At 31.7% G+C, this 17,314-nt stretch overlaps 1 protein-coding gene across 1 annotated transcript in view; it reads left to right on the top strand.

Annotated features, from left to right (window-relative positions):
• Window positions 1-17,314, top strand: part of LOC125069175 (protein N-terminal asparagine amidohydrolase) — an 81,211-nt gene that overhangs the window by 20,806 nt on the left and 43,091 nt on the right. Inside the window, exon 2 of the mRNA XM_047678573.1 lies at window positions 3,180-3,214. The gene's annotated coding sequence lies outside the window, so the exon portion shown is untranslated. The remainder of the gene's footprint in view (window positions 1-3,179; window positions 3,215-17,314) is intronic.

Below are 17,314 nucleotides of genomic sequence, written 5' to 3'. Positions count from 1 at the left end.
TGCGATTCTTGCACACATAGCTGAGTTTATAAAATGCTTTATGATGGCAACAAACATTGTCCGTTTATGTTAACTCGCGAGATGCCCCGAGTTTGCACGGGTTAAAATTGGTTCTCGATTTAAAATAAAGCAACATCTTTAAACTTAACCTTCTGTTTTTTTCTTTTTAAATTTGGATTTAGAACACCAAAAAGCGTCGTGAAAAATTAGACTCATATATCTTCTACTCAAATTTCTGTTTTCTTATAATACCTATCTTCTTGTCATATTATGACTGTCTGTTTGACTTTTTTATACCTAAACAATCGAACGAACGACGACGATCAACAAATAAAACGCGAGCGAACCCGCAGACGATAACTAGTTGTTAATGTAATGTAATGTACTTTCAAGTTTCCCTCTCTATAATTATTTCTATAGATGGTCTTTATAATCTACGGCATCATTTTGTTTTTGTTTCAGTTTAAACGCCTTCGATTCGTCTTAGATCTGATTGGTCTGAATGATCTGACAGATTTTTAGATTTTTAAAATGCATTGCATGAACTAAGATATCAAGTTAAAACAATTGTTTTATATATGTAAACGATAAGAGTTTCTCTGAATTAACTTTGAACTTTAAATCATAACTCGATGAACGTAAAATGTAAAAGCCTAGAATATTTTTTATTTTACTTACATCAAAAGAGCAAAAAAACTACCACTAAGAGAGCTATATTTTCAAAACGAATATATTTTTGGCAGATCTTTCGATAAAACGGTCTTTTTTTTTCTTGAAAATAAAATAAACATAGGGTGTTGATATTTGTCTTTATACATACAAGAGTAAATGAAATCCGTTATATTTATAAACGCAAGCATTTGTTTTATTAAAATAATAGTAATATTCTTTGTTCGCATAAATTAAAACGAACAGACGGAAATTTATCATAATATTAATATGAATGTAATATGGCAATATATCTAAGTCTGTCTCATCATAACTTGCCTATTCCATCTTCCACTTATATGTTGCATACGTTATGCGTTAGTGCTTAGAAAATCTAATTTAATTAAAAGGCATTCCAAACTATTTATGGTGGGAATGCAAATCATTATCAAGTCTATCAATATTTTCCAATCATTAATGTCAGGTACCTCAGCATAGATCATTTTGATAGAATTGTGCGTCGTTGCAATATTCTTACGTCAAAATAATCACACTGTTAATATAAAAAAAAGACCAGCGGGTGTTTTTTTTCTTACCGACTTTTTATAGGAATTTTAATGAATTTTAGATGTTCATAGGTTTTTTGAATAGATAAATAAATGGACTATCAAATTTTCCACCTGATGATAAGCAGCCACCAAAACGGACATTGTAATAAAACATCTCTTGCATCGCCAAAGTGCGAACAGCCTTGGCTACTAAGACGTTATGTCTCTTGTGACTAGTTGTACTGGTTCAATCGTCCTTTAAACCGGCACACAAAACCACCAATCAAACCTCATAACTTTATATTGGCCTGAACTTTGAATCCAGGACAGTAGGATTTTATGACCTTATTAGCATGCCTCAAAACCAACGTGTCATTCAGTAACATTAGCATGTAGTACTATAATTATGATTAATTTAGAGGGAAGACGACTTAAAATCTTTGAAAACGATAATTTTTTACATTTAACAAATGTAATCTAATAACAATAAGCCGCTGAAACATAAATATTTCCAGTAAATGAAATAGAAGCGTGGTTGTTTGTAAATGGAAATTATTTAGATTTAAATGCCTGCAATTGTAATTGTTTCCGTTTTGTTTTGTTATTAGTTTCACGATGTTAGAGGTTTATTGATGTCAATAATAGTTTTAGCGCAGTCATGTCATTGTTCGTGTGTATTAGCATAAAGATTAGTTGTAAATTGCTTCCTATGGTCCGCTATATAATCTGTGCCCTGTTGACACAACATAAAACCACTAGGCAATGAATTTAATTGAATGACCCGCTATTTTAAGTCGTCTAAGTCAATTGTCCTTGTATTGATAGTCAATCTCTAATATATTTTAATTTTATTTTGGTATGATAGACCCCTTTTTTTTGTGGTTGTCAAATCGTGCAACTGAATTTGAAATCAGTTCAACTTATCTGATTTAATCTTGCAAGCCCTTTTAGTTTTTATTAAAATCTTTTTACAATTTATTGGTAAAACATTGTAGTTAATTTTAGTAATTTTATATTGCTGTAACATATTTTAGTATATATTTACCAGTTGACTATACAATTGGATAAATTAATGCCAAAAAATATTGTGCTACAGTTTTTCGGTGAGTCAAATTTATAATTGATTGCGAAATGTTCATGTGGTTTAACTTTATAATCATCTTTAATCGGCATTAAAAAAAAAAACACCGTGTGTAAACCTGCACTGGGCAGCGCCGTATAATGAGACCTAAACCATCTCAAGAGGCGTGGTGGTTTTAGTGTAGCTGCAAGACTTGCAGGATTTTTTGTGTTATATGATGTGTTTGAAGTTGGCGTTTAGTCTAAGGATTTTTTAGGAATTTCGAAACCTGTCAACTGCAAGTCACCCATTTACATTTGACGTCAAAATGATAATACCTCTTTTAAATGAAATTTTTAATATCAAATAGTTATCATTATTTCAGTTAGTATTGTAGTTGTTCGTAAAAAATCGTTTTAATTTTGTTTACATTTTTTATTTTTTTGCCAACAAGAATCCTCTTTGATTTTCTGCACATCTACGGCTGGAGCTCTTCAAAATGAGACCATAACTAATTTTTATATGCAGCTATCGCCCCATAATTACTGGGACAAATATCGGTCGCTCTTAATATATTTTGCGGACCGATATAAAATAACGAATAAGAAAGTTCACTTAGCACCAGGTTGCTAATATGCATTTATGATAATTAATAAATAAATACTCTACTCTACTATTAAAGTAACAGTTTTAGCATTAAATAGTAAATTTATGAAAGTGCCAATAGTAACGTGATGCAGAAATCTCAAGAATTTATAGGTAGATATTAAATGTGGCATATGTTATATTATGGTAATTAGACAGTAATTTCAATTACAACTTTAATGTATCCTTATTATTTGTGACAATTAGCTTAAATTCGATACTGACTCGATACTGAATTGACAAACAAATATTAATATTTTAACCGTCTTTTGTTACAGTTTTTATCACAACGACATATCGTGATGTCAGAAACGTAAGTAAATGAACGAAGCCATCTTGATTTTTATTGAAAAGTAGACTAACAGTCTGTAATTTTTCCATTGCTTGGAGCTTATTCGACATCTCCTGTTTTGGTGTATACACATATGGCAAATTTTCCTCCGATACATGTAGGTTTACTTTTATGATGAACACAAATAACCTCATGAAAATTCAGTAGTACTTGCACAGTATGAACTCACTATCTTTGATCAAAATTCACATGTTCTAAACGCTGGGTCACCTCGGCAAAGTAAAATAAATTAGGTAAATTATTATCGTAAATGCAATGATTTCAAAACATCTAACATATACATTTGCGACTGCAATAGTCGCTACACCTGCTCGAATAAATTATGATGTGTCTGAATGTATTTTGCATATCTCCGTTCTCGAACCTCGGACTCGAGAATTGTTAGGTCGTGTTGAATGGTGATATTTATTTATAGGAGAGGGGGGTCTCCAGGTAACAAATGATGATGCTGGTATTATAGCTATTATTTTGATATTTTATTTATATGTACACTTCATTGTACTGATTGTAAAACACATTACAAAGGTAAATAAGAGAAATATAAAAATCGGTGCATCCTAGAAGGCTGATTTCTACTTTAGATAAGTAACCGTTGAGTTAGGCTATTTGTGAATTTAAATCAGCGAAGGTGTATTTATTTATATCATCTTTATTTCAACTTTTTATTGCCTCATTTTATTTCTATAATTATAAAATTTCTATTGTAATTCTCCCTGGGATTCGCTTGTAATAAAATATGCGCGTCAAAAAAAATTCTGTTGAAACAATAGAAAATATATACCACAACACGACTGTGGAAATTTGTTTATTTATAGTAAAACATCCTAGAATTGAAGCTAGTGCGAATATTTGCACCCCAAAATTTTAACTATACCAATTAAGCTTAAACTGTAAATACACACACAAAAAACCTTAGACTCAAATACAGGGAAACCATCCTTTCCCAAACCAAAAAAAAAAAAAAAAGATATTCCTCCATCATAATATCTTATCTCTTTTTTCACTATGTTTTGATAAAATATATCTATTAAAATACTAACTGTTTATCTTAATATATCTTAAACTTTGATATGAAATCATTTTCTAATCTAAGATTATAAATGATTCGTAAGTCTCCTAAGCCATTTTACAGTTTAGGTAGCGCTTCTCATATCGATATGACATCACCCATTGACATCTCAATGTCTACGTACGTGGTAGTAACTCCCGTCCCGATGTCTACACCAGTATTCTATTCGATCGTGCCGCACGCCTGCATAATGCGCTTGAGCTCACCGAAGACCTATTTTTTGCTGTAGTGAATTTGAAATCGAACATGTCTACGAGATTGTGTATTTCTTGCGCTTGCGCTGGTGCCCTTACTGTTTGAACGTGTCTCTATGAATTGTATTATACTTTCTTACATTAAAAAATACAATGCGGTAATTATGAGAGTTATTAAATTTAATGTATATCAATAGAAAAAGTTTACTTTTATAAACTGAGTGTTTAAAAAGTAATAGATTCCATACTGTTCTAAAAAAAAATAAGTAATTTCTGTCCAAAATTACGAGTATGTTGTTATTGTTGGCATTGATAAAAGAGGACTGAAGAAATTTATTATAAATTTATCTGTTTCGATTTGAGTTCGTGAAGAAAAACAGTAAACAAACAAATGGTAGCGGTCTCATCATATAACGGTAGCCGTGGGTAGTATAATCGCTTGAAGTGGTTTTGTTTTAGAAATTGAGAGGTTGCCGAGTCGTGACATTTGTGAGCTTCTTTCCCGGTCTTAGTTTGTAGGACCTTTATGTGTTTGAGAGGTGAGCTGTTCGGTTCCATAGTTTCCTTATAGCTGTTGTATTGTTCAACGTTTACTTTGACGATTGCATGAAGATACGTTAAATTTATTCTGCATATGAAATTTCAGTCATAAGTAGTTTTATCGTAACTGTAAACCTATTCCGAAATGGAATATCATTTAATAACACGACGTTAAAGTGTTATTTGTTCTTGTGAATTATTAAAATTAAATTATTGACAGTCGTAGCCATGAGGTGTTTCTTCTCTTTTGTCTTCGTAGATATAAACATTAATAATTTTATTGTTTGAATTGCTTAAAGGCCTAAGCAAACATGGCTTCGCACAAATGGTTTATGTTCGGTTGATTTAGTATTTATTTCTACTATGCCAGATGCAAGGAATCGTATTGTTTATTTGTTGCCTTTAACTTTACGTTCGATTCGACTCCGCCCGTCGGACACACCTCCTATATCTAACATTTTATCTTCTCTCTTATGAACTGTATTAATCTCATGATCGTATAAATCACGAGATATATTAAATTTAAAAATAGCTTTTAGAGTTCTTGCTTACTATTTATCGTTATTCAAAATTATCAAGTGTGTCATTGTTACTTGTACTTGCTGATTTTGTTTTTTTTTTTGTGGTGTTATCTAGCACTGATGTATTTTCCATTTACACGATATCTTACACTCCAATTATAGCCGGCTTTATTGAATGCTATTTCTAAAGTACTTGATACGAATTCGTATCGTAGATGCTATTAAGATAACAGAAGACTTATTAATTAGATTGGTTTCCGATTTATTATTGGTTGATATAATATATACGTGTAATTGTTGTAACGTTATCTTATTGGCGATGTTTTATGTGACTTAAATAAAATCCTTAAATATATGAAGTGCATATAATTTGAGTACCATTTTTATGTCTTTCTCTGTTTATATCTATCTCTTTGTCATATTTAAATCCTATTGGCTCACTGGGTTGTGATGTGGTAATAAATGGACTGATGGCCAGAATAAGTACTTTAGTACTTACATAATATAATATCAGTCTGACATAACGGTGTTTTATTATTCGGTTAAACGTCTTCGGTAATTTATTATTCAGACTCAATACAGTACATTACAATTTTATAATAAAATATGAATTTACAAAGTAATTATAATATTAAACTGTTGCTAAGTCGATAATTAACAAAATTCATTAGTAACATAATTAATACATCAATAAACATTGTAGATTGTATAAATTAATTACAGAATTTATGGAATTACCTGTTAACACCTTGTAAATTATTACCGAGCTCGGACCTTCTAAAGTTAGCGACTTTGGGTTAAAGTACGAAATAATTATTATTATTAATGATCTTGGTTAATTCTTTGTTAATCCTCTTACAACTGTCCCAAGTGTTTCGTAACTTGTAATTACTTGATTTGAAACAACCTAATTGATTGGTTAAAATCTAAATATATTTTATTCAAGTAGGCTTTTAAATCACTTTTGAATCGTTATTTTACGTGATATACATGTAAAGCTATGGATTCGGATTGATCAATAATCCGAAGAGAGTCAATAGTTTGAGTATTTTGTATTAAATACTAAGATATAGAATTATTCGGCTAAAAAGCTACTTTATGAATGGTTACAAGTATTTTGTAAATTATTCGAAGTTGTTTTTATTTGAAAATCTCTACTTAAGTAAATTTTGTTGGGCAATAGCCTCCAATCGTTTTGAGAGAAAATTTGGAGATTATTATACCATGGGTGCAAATGTGGGTTGGTGGATACACATTGCATTGCATGATGGTAGATTTCCATTCATAGACGAGGACGAGATAAATTTGAAATACAAATTAAGCACCTTAAAATTCTCTTTCGACCCTGTAGTCTTCGGTTAATATTCTCGCGTTCAAACCACTCGGCCTCGTAACGCGCTCAATGCTAGTAAGCCTAGGTTTATTATTTATAGGATCTCACTTTTCTTGCATCTACTAGATGGAACGCTGGTTATGAGCTTGGCGTGTAATCGGTTTAACTTCATTAATTAATGTCCCTTCGGATTACCGGACCGTCTATTGCAACAATATTTTGTCACCCGCATACAACGCACACACTTGAATATAACTGGAGTTCGGGCAGGGAATTTTATATGACTCAGCTTATTGTCACAAATTTCATTAAAATTTAACATTAGTTTCACAGGTAGGTCAACAATGTGTTTAAATTTTTGAATGTGGCGCTGCAATATATAATATAACACATATTATGTTGAACCTTAATATTTTATACAATTAGCACAAAGCAAATGAGCGACTCCTGATGATTGAGAATGAGATTAAGTTTTTTTTAAAGAACCATTTAGCTTATTATTCGTTTTAAATGTCCAAAGATTATTTCGTCAACGTATATAATAATGATACATAGATTTCACGATAAAAAATGATCGGTTTGTTCTAATTGATTATAAAAAGAATGGTACATTGCTAATGTTACAAATAAAAAATGTCTTTAGAAAATTTCAATTTATTATTTTACAACTACAAGTGAGGCGACTCGATAACTCTATCTTGTTAGAATATGAATAAACATTTAATATCAAAGTAACAAACATTAATCGGTATTAACTTGATTAAGTGGAATCCTGCTTAGTTTACCAGTTTCGTGTTTTATGTAAATAAGGCAGGTGAATTGATTTGTTATTGTTATAGAGATATATTTGATGCTTTTTGTTATTGTAAGAAATTTACTTTATGTATATATGTAGGTGCGTGGGCGGTTATGAATTTGAAAGACTTTTGTGACCTATAAATGATTCGAAATATTATAATCTCTATTTATACCCGACTACTATAGTCTTTTTCAATCGAAGACCGACCTCAGATTTATGTATGCCTCGCGATTTGCTAATACCTCAGCTGTATTGGGCGCTACTGATAGTTCTCGGCTAATATGTCTTTATTTATAATAGAACATTATTCCTTTAAACTAATATCTAACTATTAAATTTTGAATATTATGGATTATTCAAGCTCTTGGCCAATGATATTGCGTCAATTCGATGTCTAATCTTGTTTATTGTTTTTTTTTTTTTTGGTTAGCATATAAGGTTTAGTGTACCATCTCTCTCTTTTCAATATAGCGCAGATGACGTCACTTGTAATTAAAAAAAATATTATTGATATGTTCTTTGTTTGGTATCAAATGAAAGGGTTTTATCAGGACGTTTCAAATATAAGTTAGCTCGCTTCTTTGATTGAATTGATTTGAGAATTGGATGAAAATTTCGTCATTTCAAAGGTAATTGCAACGTAGTGGGGTTTTAGTTTTTAGATCTTTACTTGTTTATTAAAAATGTTCTAACCAAAACTTTATGGTGATCTGTAAGTTCCAAATTGTAAACAAATGCCTTGATATCCATCAATAACCAGTTCAGATAAATGGCAGTCATTTGTTACAACTGATTGGTCTGCTCCGGGGATGTATCCGACTTGATTGTTTTCCGCGAACCCTTCCAAAGTTCGTGGAATAAATGAAAACCGCTGCGGATAAGGGCATCCAATCTCCAAGTCGTATCCCGGTAATATTTCGTCGATACTAAGAATAGCTTTAGTTTAAGATATAGAATTTATTGTTTGACTTCAGAAATTTTATCTTCTATCAGCCAAGAGCTATAACTCGGGCGTGTACTGCATCTACGTAGAAATGTTAAATTTAGTTGTATCTTTGCCACACGTGTGATGAAACTATTGATTTCGTTTTATATTTTATAGAATGGCTATATTAGGAATATACTGTTTAAGCATTTTGTATTCATTTGCTCTCTTGTTATTGTAAAATATAAACGTAAAACAAGTTATAATATTCTCACATTACATGTAACAATGTGGACGATATTTTAAAACGTTTTTGCAATATTTCTCCCTTAGCTGGTTCATTTGTTACGAGCGGCGTCTAGGATTTATTTACAAGCAACATTATCTTGTACCCTCAAAGTGGCTGGAGTCGTGTATGTGAATATATGCGTATATTAATGGCGTTGGAGCGGTTTATTCATATTTTACGCGAGCAAACAGATTGTATGTAATAATTGGACATGCGTCAGGCGTGTCGTAGTAATGCGGTCGTAAGTTAGCCGGTGGCCCGGGGCAGGTGTCATTATGCCAATCTCGACAATTCAGCGTCGTCGTGTTCCGACGGCGTCCGTATGATCTATGAGCTCGTCTTATGAGCCGTTGAATTGGCTTCTGCGAATTAGCCCTCGGGCTGATTTAGGGCGCCATGATGTCCTTTCATATTAACATACCGAGAACAAATACGAGCACATCTTGAAATTAGGTTAATTGCGTTGAAGATAATTCCAAAAGTGATTTATTTTGTTGCAAACTTTAGTAGGTAGATCTCATTAGTAGGTAATAGATATTTAGTTATTTATGTTTTAAAATGAATTTAAGTATAGCCTATTCCAATCGAAGTAAGAATAAAGATACTAATAAAATAACCAAACCATAGATTTACGTATTTTATGCAATTTGCTAATAGCTTGGTTATATTGTGCACTACTAAGAGTGTATGATTAATATATATTTATTCATAATAGAACACCATTGGACTAAATTACTTTAATTGTAGTTCCAAAATTCCGAGAACAGTTTGGTCGACGTTCAAAACGCATAAGCTCTCGACTTATGCTTTCGCGTAAATTTGCTGTTAAATGTTGTTTATTTAGGTTTTTTTCCTGTTATGTTTGGAATAGAGTATATGTATATCTGTATATCTGCTTTGTATAAAAATGTAAAATAATACCGAATCCTGTAAATTGATAATGTCCCATGCAACAACTAATAAAGGCCAAGCGTCGACGCTGCATTTGATTAAGAGCGGCCTAATGAAATTAATCACCGCAGCAGTAGAGCTCGGAGCTTCTTGACAAACGACCGAATGTAATTTCACACGCCATTATAATACGCTTGCTGGAGGTACAATATCCTATTAAGCGTCAATGTGTTCGAGCTAATAGATTTGTTCTGAAAGTTGATATAAGTACGCTAATGTTACCTCTGAATTTTCCAAAGCCAATGTTTTGAAATAGATATTTAAATAATTATTCAATTGCATTTATTTCAAATTATATTATTAACAATATTTATCCTTGTATGTTTCTGAAACATCTTATATCCATTATTAATAACCATAAAATATATTATATGCGAGAACATATTTACGATTTGAAGCATAAATGCTGATTATAATAAAATTGGAAATATATTGAATTTTACGATATATAATTGTAAACTCTAACGGGGTCGGGTGATTGCTTAAGCAATTCCGCAATTATGCACTTAAAACCCTCACCTTAAGTTAGTGGTATCATAGATAGCTTTGATCATAGGAGTCTAGTCGGTATATATCATAGTGTAGTTGAAGGAAGAAACAAGATCGTCGCTAGGCGCGGCCCCACCGATAAATCTGCCGCGCTTAACTCGCAACCGGTAAATAACTATGGGATTTCCGCGTGCGAGAAGGCGATGCGCCCAAGCATAAATCTATGCCCGTATTGTGATATTGTGTTGCCATTATGGACCCCGGGAAGGCTGGACGTCACATAAATACGTGCGGTCTCCGCTGTTAAGACTTGTTGACTCTGTCTGTACCGCTCTCGTATTCGTGTAGAGGCACGCTTTCAATGGTCTAAAATCCTGTTTTTAATGAACAATTATCTTATCCTTGTTTTTTCCAAAGTACCGCCATAATCGTATTTAGATTAATAATTTTCTTAAAATGAAGAAATATAATACAAATTTCACAAAATAATCTTGATTTCGAGTTGTTGTACTCAGTTAACTTTCGCATGTCCTATTAGGACGGGTGTATCGAGATCGCAGGAACGATGCTACACGTGTTCAAGTAAAATTACCATTATTATCGATCATCTTGCTACGTCCTAACGACCAGCAATAGGCGCGAGCTAGACGTGAATTTTATCCGAAGATTCCGTACCAAGACCGAAGAGCAGCCGTCCCGTTACCGGCGTCCTGTAATTGTGTTTTGTTTACCTTTTCTGTTTTAGTAAGACAAGACTTTGATTAAATCTTTCCTCGTGTGGGAAAATTCATTGTAGACAATTTAATAAACTTGATACTGAAATTTGAAGTAAATTAGAGCATACTATTAAAATTGATTGTTGCAATTTTCATAATTTTATTTTTGTAACCTTATCATGATAATTGGAAGTCAAATGAATATTTTTGAATAACTCATAAAACAAGAAGTTATGTCTTAGTCGTTGAGGCTTTGGACGCGAATTTTAAAACGAAATATGTTACTTTTGAAGCTCAAAGTATATGACGTATATTATCAATATCGGTGTGCTAACAAGAATGGATTTTGTTATAAGATAAATATTGGGGAGGTGCAGCGAATCTTTTTAAAATTGAAATTTCTCATCGCGTCTTTGACATTATAAAAAAAATGCTTTCGAATTACAATTCCTAATTTCATATTTTAAGATGTACGTTTATAATCAATCAGGATATTGCCATTTATTCGTATAGATGTAGGATACATCTTATATTTGCAATTATTTACGAGATATGACAATGTAATTTACAAAATTACACTTACACATGCGAACCTAAATCATGTAGATGATTAACGAGGTGAATCTGCTGGTGCAGCTCGTCCTACAAATTATCGATAACGCTCTGTTACTCTGTCAGTGCGGTGCAAATTTTATTTAGTGGCCGTGAAATTGGATGCTCTTATTGTACGGATGTTTTGTTCACGAGGGTTCGGTAAGTGTTGAGTTATACAGGAATAATAATAGAAATGTTTATCGTTTACGAATATAGCTCAATAATATTTTCTAAGTAGTTATTTAAACTTACACAGGATAATCGATTATTACTTGCCATATCAAGGTTGGTAGTTGTGCTAAGACATACATGATAAGTTACGGCTATGAAGTTACGTTACACCGATTTTTATTACTACAAAACAGATAAATTATAAAATAAAGTAGCTAACAAATTAGCTCATTCCATCATTTTCATCCAAGACATTTATGACTATGGTTTTCAATCACCGAAACGATTAATTATGAAAACACAAAATAAAGTTATAAGAAAATCAGTAGTGTTTGCCTTAATTCAGACCCGCGTGCCATTATTTACTTCTGTATTTGTGTGTTCTTGGATGAAAAAAATATTTACAAGAGATGTTTTGAAATCGAGTTTCGAGATCGATTTGGAATAGGTTTTGGATGTGAGACACAATATTCGATGTTTTGTACATTAGCACGATATGAGCGAATAGATCGATTATTGAATGTTTATATATAATATATTTTTTTAAGGACTATGGTATAATATTTAATCTGAAATCCGAGTTAGTCTGTCTTTCTTATGTTATTGATGTAGAGTATTTTTATTGTGATATTTTTGTTGTTATAAACTGTTTTTAATATTACTGTATTTTATTACCCTAGGATGTCATCTTGAATATCTTATTCTAAAGGTTATAAAGTAAGTACTTTATAACCAAGAGACTATAAATGTACCACTACTGGGTCTCCATTGTAGAGAAGGTTACGTGCAAATTCTACAATGCTACTTTATTGCTGGTTGTGGGATATAGATGTAATATAGTATTTTATTGAAATTAGAGACGTGCAGGTTTACTCATGATGTTTCCCATGACCGCCGAGCGCAAAATTAATTATAATTAAGCACATGGTAATTTAGTCAATCTTGTCTGGGTTTGAACCCGCAATAATCGGTTAAGATGCACGTGTTCTGTATCTCCCTGTTCCAATTGGTCTCATACTTCCCATATGCTATTCGTGTTCTATAGCTTGCTCATTTATACTCCGAGGTTGTACACTACATAGAAAAAATTACTAACAATAACATTTAAAGCAACGCGCAATGGTTACGTTCCGTGATATTCCCGCTCTCATTCCACTATATATTCGCACTAAAGCGTTATTTCTATCTAACAACGACGTTATGCTTTTATCCTTATCTAGTGGTGTTGGTTATCTGTTTTAATGGTAACGAAATATTTGAATAAACAAGCACATTTGTTAGTGGAAATAACATTCTTCGATTTCATTATCTCGGTTTTTGTTACGATATATTATTTTTGTTATTTTCTTTTTAAACTCATTGTAATGTAATGAAGTCCGTCACTAACTGTCAAACTTGAAAGCGTTTTGCATATTTGCGTATATTTTATAGGTATAATTTATAAAAGATAAAATTTAATTCGAAGTAATAAAATAAGTTGGGTCAAAGTACTTCGTTGTACGTCGAGTTGAAATCGTTAAAAAGAAAGTTCGAAGCGACAAGTGTTCTAGTGATCGCTAAATACAGAAGTTGATTACGTGTAATTTGATACAACTGTTATTTATATTCCGATGTTCTGTGAGTATTACGAGAATTTCATCGAATATTTTACATACGTGTTTTAGTTTAGACATAATTTTAATTAAACTTTATTATGTACCTTATTTTGATACGATGTCGGGAGTCTGATAGTTGTGATATAATTATATATATTAGAGACTAAATTCTTCTTCATCAAAATCGATATCGTAAGTCAATTAATAATAACTAATAATGCTCTGTTAATGTTCACTCTTTGATTATTCTAAATTCTAAATCTTATTATTAATAATATAGAGCAGTTTGTATTATTGTTTGTCATTTCATACATCATTGTTTAATAATAATACAATGCAAACTTATATTCAAATATAAAACGCCCGTAAAATAATAATAGAGATTCTATCGTTTTGTTTACATATATTGGAAATAATTATATTGTACTATATTCCTTAAGATTACAAAGTGTATATTTTCCTTTTCGTAGATTTTAGTCGTGTTTTAACTGCGGTCGAACTTTGTATCTGTGGCCTACATCTGCGATCCAGACATCACAACTAAAGGACATCGTGAGGCCCGGTCGGAGAGTCTCTGGTTCTTAGTGGGTAGCCTAGAATTCGATGTCGTAGATATAGTCTGTACACTAACACTGTCAAGCGCTGAGGCTTGAATCTTAACCATAGATCGTAGGTTCAAACGCGGGCAAGCACTACTGAATTTCCATGTGCGTAAGGGCGGTTTTTATATGCTTAATTTGTGTTTATATTCATTTCGTGCATGGCGGTGAATGAAAATATCGTGGAGACATTTGTGTGTGTCAGATAAAATTTAGCTTCGTATGTGTTCTTTCGCATTGGAATAGCGTGATGGAACTTCAAATATTCTCCTTAAAAGAAAACGAAGAGAACATATACAAGCTGTAACTTGAAAAAATTACGATCCCCGTTGAAATCCGATTAAAATAATATCATCAAAAACTATAGTTATTAGACAGACTATACTTCTATACTATTATTATAAACGCGAAAGTAACTCTATTTGTCTGTCTGTCTGTTGAAATCTTTTGATCAACCCACTAAACCGTATTTAGTCAAATTTGATAAGAAGCAAGCTCGAAATTCAAGGAAGGACCTACTTTTTTATGCCTGACACTTGAGAACTAAACCCTTAAAACGAGAGCGAAGCTGCGGGCGACAACTACTTATTTATATTTAGTTGCGTACTAACAAATTACATACCGAGAATCATCTCTGTTTTTCTATAGGACATGAATAAATTCTATATTTTTATGTGACTTTCTAATTTGACATATCGATGTTTGAATGTTGCAATTGATTTATAATACGAATTATTTTACACTCGGCAAAGTTGTATGTTGCCCTTTACACGGCTTCCTGTAACCATGTAAGTCGTTCATGAATCGTCTCATGTCGTTGTACGCTAAGATTGCGCTATACTAAGAATAATGATTTTCATTTGTTTTAATATTTCATCGTATTTTTGTAAAACTACTAACTAACCTTCACTTCACATGGGTAGCATGAGGATAGATTTTTTTATTGAAAGATAAACATAAAAATGTCTTTTCGTAAATTGGGACAGATTTTTTACAGGATTACGTAATAAATTAAACTTCGGTTTTTGTAACTTCCTGATGCGTAAGTTGCAAGGAGCTTCGAGAATTACGAATCATTACTTGAATTATTATATTTGTGTTCCTTCAAAGTATTACCAAAATATAAACTAGAATTTTTATTCGATTTATTATTGTTTTGTTTCGACAAGATACTTCATTTCGAAATAAACGTGTATCATTTATTTGGAGTGTTTGTTGTAAAACGATAAACGTACAAACTTATAATTTGAAGATCTAACCTTGGTATGTATTATAGCAAAAATAAATTATTAAGTACGAAATTCTATTTTTTTTTTTTATTATCAGTGTAAATATGAAATATTATTTATCAATATTAAATATAACATTGCTATCTGTGTGTCTTATCAAATCAAAATATTTTTATTCAAATGTAGTAATACTGAATTGTCAAATGTTATCAGTGGTTCGAAATGTCCTTACTTAACTTGAGATATTAACGATATTGACGACCTCCGTCGTCGAGTAGTGTTTACAGCGGTTTTCATGGGTACGCCACTCTGATGTCCCGGGTTCGATTACCGGCCGAGTCGATGTAGAAAAAGTTCATTGGTTTTCTATGTTGTCTTGGGTCTGGTTGTTTGTGGTACCGTCGTTACTTCTGATTTTCCATAACACAAGTGCTTTAGCTACTTACATTGGGATCAGAGTAACGTATGTGATGTTGTCCAATATTTATTTATTTATTCATATTGTATGTCGTACGAGAATAATCGGACAAATCGGATTATTGTAAAAATTCTCGGAGAATTGCAAAGATCATAAAAAAACTACCCTAAAAATATATCGGACGATTATGAAAATCGATAGATATTCGTTAAATTCCAACACCGAATAATTGGATTTTTTTTCTTTTGCAATCGTTCTAATATTAAGGCAATGATTTGATTTGTCTGATTCTAAGGAAAAACAAAAATCTTACTTCCACTATTATAGATATATTATTAAATTACAATTACAAATGACAATTAGAAAGCTCCCTATACCGTTGAGCCTTAAGATGATATGTATTCTATCATTGACCTTGTAACATAACTTGTAATAGTTTTCAACATTTATTTTATTATAAATATGCAGCAGAGTAGTGGAGCTGCGGGCAGGATGCGAAAGTAAATAAATGTGTCCGTTTTATTTACCGACGCTGCCTTCACAACGTTTTATTGGATTCGTATCTTGCTACGGGCGGCTTGGGATACGTTTCACAACACTAATTTTATTACAAAAAGGATTAAACGTAAACCACTTCCCTTTTTATTTTGCTTTATGATCGAGATAAAATATTGCGATTTACTTTTCTACTTTTTTTTTTAAACGACCATTATGCCGATCGATTCAATTGGTCGAAAAATGACTAAGCACTTATTTGTATTATTATAGGTACAAAGATAACAGTTTTTTTTTTAAATATAATTTTTAAGTTATTACGTAATCGATTTGGAACACGAAATGAATTATAAATATTAATTAACTACGTAAAATTCAATCGTGTTTACCCAAATAGAACTCGCGATCTTTAGTTAAAATTCAAGCGATCCCCAATTTGATTCAATGTTCTATCCAGCATATCTTATAAATAATAATTAAAGTCGAAACAAATTGACGCAACATACACAATAAATTCATAAAATTATTTCATAGTCTCAGAAATCTTAGTACGAAATATTATATATCGTAATTTCGCCGTGAGAATTCAACCGGGGCCGCCATTACGGTATTGCAATGTGAAATGACATTTACAGCGATCGAACGTAACCATTCGCTTAATTAGATCGTAAACTCTATTTGTGCACTCATTACTGCGTTGTTGCCGTTGCTAAGCCAAATTCTATGGGGATTTATTCGGCTTTGACTACACGTGTTTTATAGTTTTCCGAATAAAACAGACTACGTGACCAGACGATGGTCAGTCGTCGATGCTTAAAGAGGTTTTATGTTATTATAAATGTTTCCTTTTTTATTGCTTTTTTATATATGAAACATTAATGACTCCCAAAATAATATCAGAATTATTATTTACGTCATATAAATAAATGTTGATGAGTAATTAAATTAAACCCAACCCAACATTTAATACAATAAAATATTTTTTGTTAAGAATCAATAGTTACAGTTGTAATGTTCACATGTAAGATCGATTTACAAGTTTAATTTAATTTAAATATATATTATATTTTAATATCAGCTCGCTGTGCACACACACCGTCTTCACCGCGCGCCAAATTTTATATATTTCTTTTT

Source organism: Vanessa atalanta, chromosome 15, assembly GCF_905147765.1.
Source record: "Vanessa atalanta chromosome 15, ilVanAtal1.2, whole genome shotgun sequence".
NCBI classification, from domain to species: domain Eukaryota; kingdom Metazoa; phylum Arthropoda; class Insecta; order Lepidoptera; family Nymphalidae; genus Vanessa; species Vanessa atalanta.
This window is presented reverse-complemented; position numbering and strand designations above follow the sequence as displayed.